This window comes from Phytophthora infestans, genomic scaffold (genome assembly GCF_000142945.1).
Source record: "Phytophthora infestans T30-4 supercont1.59 genomic scaffold, whole genome shotgun sequence".
Lineage (NCBI taxonomy): Eukaryota > Oomycota > Peronosporomycetes > Peronosporales > Peronosporaceae > Phytophthora > Phytophthora infestans.
The window spans coordinates 134481-140480 of record NW_003303700.1 but is presented as its reverse complement, the minus strand read 5'-3'; positions in this window follow the sequence as shown (position 1 = coordinate 140480).

Here is a 6000-nt window from a genome sequence, read left to right as displayed (position 1 = left end):
ACGATGCAACAAACTTTGCGTAGGTCGTTCCATGCAAGACAGCTGGTGCAGACACCGAGTTTAATGCTCTGCTCGACTGGCTTGCTTCTTTTGGTGTATGTTGGAACTGCCAGGGGGCATATTTTCAAAACAAAAAAAACATAGAGCGGCTTCGACATGCGCTCGGAGCGCACCATCACTTCACCACCGCTCGTTGTCCGTGGGCGAACGGGACCGTGGACGTGGTAATGAAAAAGAACCTGCGCTGTTGCCGAGCACCCCTATCGGAAAGATGATTGCAGCCACACGAGCTATAAAAAAACATTTTTTGTTCAACGCTACGTCACTAGCTCTGGGAGGTGTGGCGCATGAATCGGCAATGACGAGTTTGATGGCAATGGATCAAGTGATCACGTTGCTGTTCTTGGACCTTCTAAAATAGCTACAGTCGACAAGATACAAACAACGCAGCGAGAGAATGTCGCCAAACTACAGCAAACTATATAATGTATGCACATACCGCCACTAGATCCGCTGGACGCATACGTCACTATAAAAACAAGGATATACCATCACCCATGATGTCTGAGATTGTTGTTCTCTACGCAAGTTTTTGGCGTATTATACACACAGCAGGGTGCGTGTGGAGTGGTGCGGCCCAGCACGAGCGGTCGCAATTGTGTAGAATTGGATATTTGCGATCCAGAACTCGATCATGGGTCCGTACAAAGAGACCCGTGCGAGTCGACTTAAGTTTTATGCGGACTCCGCTCTCAATATGCTGGAGGATATTTTGCACAAGGGTGAAAGTAAGGAGGGCCATTCCGCGGAGGGCCATGGGACAGACTGTGCGCAGAGACGACACAAAAAAATCTTTTGTAGCAGCAGTTTTTCATATAATAAAATCGAGTTATTACAAGCCGTGTCCGTCTCTAAGCGGCGTGTCCGTTGCAATATTTCAGTATACAAAATCTAATACTAATGTGGCCGTGTCCGTTCCACAGAGGCGTGTCCGTCCCAGAGACGCGAGATATTTGAGTCTGTGTCTCACTTTCAAGATGGCGCCCAAGCCCAAACTTGCTCTTCCCGCTTGCGGCTACATAGTCGTCTATCTGGGCCTTTCAGACGAGACTCTTACAGCTCTGAAAACCGAGGCAATGGCTTGAGAGTACACACCCGTGTTTGGGATGGTGGGAGGGGAATGCCACGATGCACACCGCAAGCAATCGCGTGTGAAGAGAGCTTCCGGTGCAGTTATCGACCTCAAGATTGCTTTGACTTCGGTCACATCTTGTATGGATCAGGGGTGAATGCCAACGATTTTTTCGTTTATGCATTCAGCCCCAGGGGGAAATGAACAAGAGAGTCATCAGGATTATCCAGCTCGAGTAATTGATGAAGAAAAAACAAGAAGAAGTTTCCAGCAGGCATGCTCTTTGCTATTGACGAAGGTACAAAGCTTCGCGTTTACGACGGATGTACCGAGACAAAAGACGACGGGGCTTCCCGTGTTCTTACAATTCCTGTCGGCTTTTGTGTTATATTCCGTGGCGATTTAATTCACAACGGAATGCCGTACAGCACCGCGAATTATCGCATTCGTTGCTACCTTACCTACAAGTGGCTCAAATGGGAGCCGGATATCGTGACAAATGTTCTTCCTCCTCATTTCGTGTGCCAGTACTGTGGGGCTAAGCAACCAGAATCGAATCTCATTCGACAATATCGTCGGTATTGCTCTAAAAACCCAGACGCCTCAAAAAACGAGCTGACACGTCGTGCTCCGCCTAAAACGGCTCTGCAATGTACATGTAATGTGTGCGGGGAAATGTTTAACAATGACAGCTCCTACAGGACACATGTGAGTCGTGGTCATCTCAAGAAGCGTAAGGCGGATTCGTAGAGAGAAGTGAATAAAAAAGTTTAAGCGTTTTTTCGGAATTATCTTCTTGTTAATTTAACTAAAGCTCGCGTATCCCCAATATCTGGATGGGATATTGTGCTCGTGATAGGTCGAGCTGTCTTGTATATTTGTACCGATCGAATTTGAAAGTGGAGGAAGTACTGTGACTGCAGGGTCGTGGTTGGTGGCTACCATAGGCGGTGTTGCTGGATGATTAAGATCGACCCGTTCGAATAACACTGGATCTCGCCGTGAGGTTAAGGTCGATTTCTCACACGTCGATCACATCGACGACGGCGTTGTTGTAAAGCTTGTTCGGTGTACATAGGCTCCGGGATGCGGACAGGGAGAACGTGTTGTTGGTCACGACGAATCCACCAGTGCTTGTCAAAGTCAGCAGGACGCAAGATTCGCTGGCCGTTGGATTCAATGATTGATACCAAGTCGTGCACACAAGGACGACCATGAACACCTCGAAACCGGCCTGTGCATCCATCCCGATCGGCGGGAGAGTAGGCAATTTCTCGCGCTTCACACCACAACGTTTGGGTCTCTGTAAGTGCCCACACCGTTATTACACGAGCTACCGCTACAAAGTGATTCCCCTGAGGTAGATAAGGTACCTGAGTTGAATTGCGCTCTGCTAAAAGACTAGTAGCAGATATTGCCCCTTTCCACCACGGAAGTAGCCGTAAAAACACTGTGTAGAGATCGTATCTACACCCGCGCAACCAGATCTTACACTTGGCATGATCTCTTTCAACAAAAGAGGTATCTCTAACTCCGAAGTGCTTGTAGCAATCGGCCCATGCTGCAACAATTTTGGTTTTGTATTTCCACCAGGGATTTTTAAGGTACTCGGCTAGATGAGGATTCCGACGGTGAAGACCTTGTCGTTTTACTTCAAAATCTGCTTCAGTTATTGCATCCACAGTGTCGTAGAGCGATTTCATGAAAGAATCTGTCTGCCAGGTATTTTCATACTTAGGTTGGCCCGGAGCTGGATTCTGGACAGGAACTTGCCCAAGAACCTGACGGGTCTTGCTGAGTACATTCTTGTTCATATGCCAACGACATATTATGGCTGGGACCCCAGGAAATACAAAATCGATAGCATTCATAGACGCCAGTTCTCGATCCGTAAGAAGGATACTCGGTAACGCAATGGTGTTCTCCTCCAAGAAAACTCGGTAAGTATTCATCATTCAACGATAATCCTCTTCCCGCTCTCTTGGTAGCCAGCACTGCGCCACTGGAAGGACAGTGTTGAACCCCGTCAGGGAAATGATGTTAAGAAGTGGTAACTTGTACTTGTTGGTCTTGTAAGTACAATCCATACCCACGCTATATGGATGTCTTCTGTACTGTGCGAGCGTACCAGGATGCCCCCAAAACAAATATAACAATTGTTGAGTTTGGGGATCAGCCTCCCACCTATAGTAAAAGTCATGTTCACCCAGCGTTTCATAAAGAGCATCCTTCACCGTATGCGAGGCCATCTCTCGGCGCCGGGTCGCATTCCTCATGTTAGAAATATCTTGTGGAATAATACAAGAATTCGGATCCGCCTGAGCCAAACTAGCACACACAGAGCCCGGTGTGATCCCAACAGCGGTCTGGGCGTGAACAAGCTCCTGAAGTGAAGCCGCAGGAGGGACCTCAACAGAGGCAGCCGCACGACGACGATGGCTAGAGTGCACTCTGATGTCTTCCGACGGAGGATGGTTATGCACCCGGCTTTCATTGCGAGTGTGAACTATCTCCCATGGACCCGTCGAATTCTCTTTAGACACTGCTTTAACAATGAGCTTCATTGGACATCCGATGCGAATCGACCCTCTCATTGGTCGTTGTCGTTCCGCATCAGTAAGGTGTTGCGTACATTTGGGCTTCCCTGCTCGGTCGCAATCCAATCCACGCTTCCAAACTTGCATAGGGGTAGAATCAGTGTAGAAAGCACGACGCTTTGTTACGTTGAATCCATAATCTTTCGTCCACTGATGAATAGCGGCTATAGCTTCCGCTTCCGATGCATACGTCTTCTCTGGTGGTGGCTCGATGTTCACTGACGGTCTCTCAACTACGGGCATCGTAAGCAATTCGTCGACTGCATCCAAGCACAACAATCCCTCGTCATCGCATCCTGTACTGCGCGAACGACCATCACTGAGGTTGTATTGAGCCTGAACGGAGTCACTGGAAGACGCGGAAAAAGTGGTCTCGGCCGGGATCGTAGCATATAAACTTAAAGTCACAGCTAGAGAATTCACGTTGTCTGTCATCTTAGATGCCTCTGAACTGCTGGAGAGCTTGTATTGGATTGCGTAAGAGTGTTTTATTGAGTGCTGGAATGTGTTTTGGAAAGTGATGAGGACATGATAGTTTAGAAGGAACGTCCTCCATATAGATATCTTTTCCTTACGTTCTTACCCACCGGTAAGGACAAGAAGTTTTAAATATTGGGACGGACACGCCTGAAATATTGCAGCGGACACGCCGCTTAGAGACGGACACGGCTTGTAATAATTCGATTTTATTATTTGAAAAACTGCTGCTACAAAAGATTTTTTGTGTGTCGTCTCTGCGCACAGTCTGTCCCATGGCCCTCCTCGGAATGGCCCTCCTTACCGGTACTTTCACCCTTTGCACAATGGTGTACACATCGATGAGGGTCATGTGGCCGATACCTTATTCGAGGTCCGCTACACTCAGCAAAAACGCTAAGAAATTAAACTGCATAGGCGCGGCCTCAATGCTTTTGAGGACCCCAAGGAACCAGCAGTTATGCTCTCGCAAGACGTCCCAGCAACCGTCAAGACGTTAATTCGAGCGCATAATGAGCCAAAATCGGTGTGAGCGCTCTAAAAGGCGTTTTGAACCACCTTGCGACGTTGCTAGGAATCCTGGAAAGCAGCTTAACTAGAGGGCCCTGCATATGGACAACATTTTCGGAGAGGGGAGGGTTCTAGCGTTAGTTACAGAGTGCTTATGTTGGTGAGATTGTGCCCACTGGCACCAATACTCCAGCGGTCCGCAGCGGTAACACGGCGGTTGTGCAGTGGACAACCTCTCACAGATGTCATGCTAAGAAAAAAGAGTGAGGGACACAACAGTCCCCATATACCAATTCTAAAACCATTGAAATTAATTAGTACATTCTAAAAAGAATATTTAAATTAGGAAATGTGTATGAGCATTTATTAAAAGCAAATCAGTAGACCACGAGACAGCATGTTGGAAATTGAATTTCATTTTGTATTAAACTGAATAAATTTCACAGTATTGCTACACACATACTGTAAAATTTAATCATTTTAAAATTTGAAAATCAATTTTGAATAATTGAAGGGACGTTGAAGATGACGGGACGCGATGAAGTCTCCACATGGGAGCACGCCCTCCCTCGATTTCCGGCCCAAGTGCGGAGCTTGAGAAGCTCCTGGCGGGTGCTACTGACTTAATTCACGGTACATACAACGCTGAGACGATGGTGGACGAGCTGTTAGCGAGCACGTGGGAGCCCACAGACCCGACTTTTGACACGAAGAGCAGTCTCACCTCGTTCAGCCAGAACACGTCGTCTCTCAACGCTCTCCAAAGCGTTTTGGCTGCGTTGATTGAGCGTCTCGTCCAGCACCGCAAAGTGGTGTCTAACCGTATTGCAGAACTGGAACAGGACAGTCGACGAGTGAGCAGCAAGTTCCATGAGGGACTGCTCAAGCTGCTGCTTAATGTAATATTTGTAGATAAATATAACAGTAGAATCTACAGACTGACAGTGTCTTTTTATTGTTTTTTAAAGGATATTTGTGCTCAGATGGAAGACTGATGGAGGCGCTATTGGCTCTGCACGACCCCAGTAGCAAGTTGACCAAGTCAAGTAACAAACGTTTCAATACACTACACGGCCCCAACCAGCTGCATGAAGCTTCGCGGATTATCAAAAAGATGAGTGCGTTTTCCTCCGAGCTGTCGTCTTCTGCCATGGCGTATGCGGTGGCAGAGATCGAGCGACTGAGTCAGACGACGGAGAATAATTTGCTGACAGAGTTCAGCCACGAACAGGAGAAAGAAAACTTGACGGGGATGCGGCGATGTGCCGGGTCGTTAATCGAGTA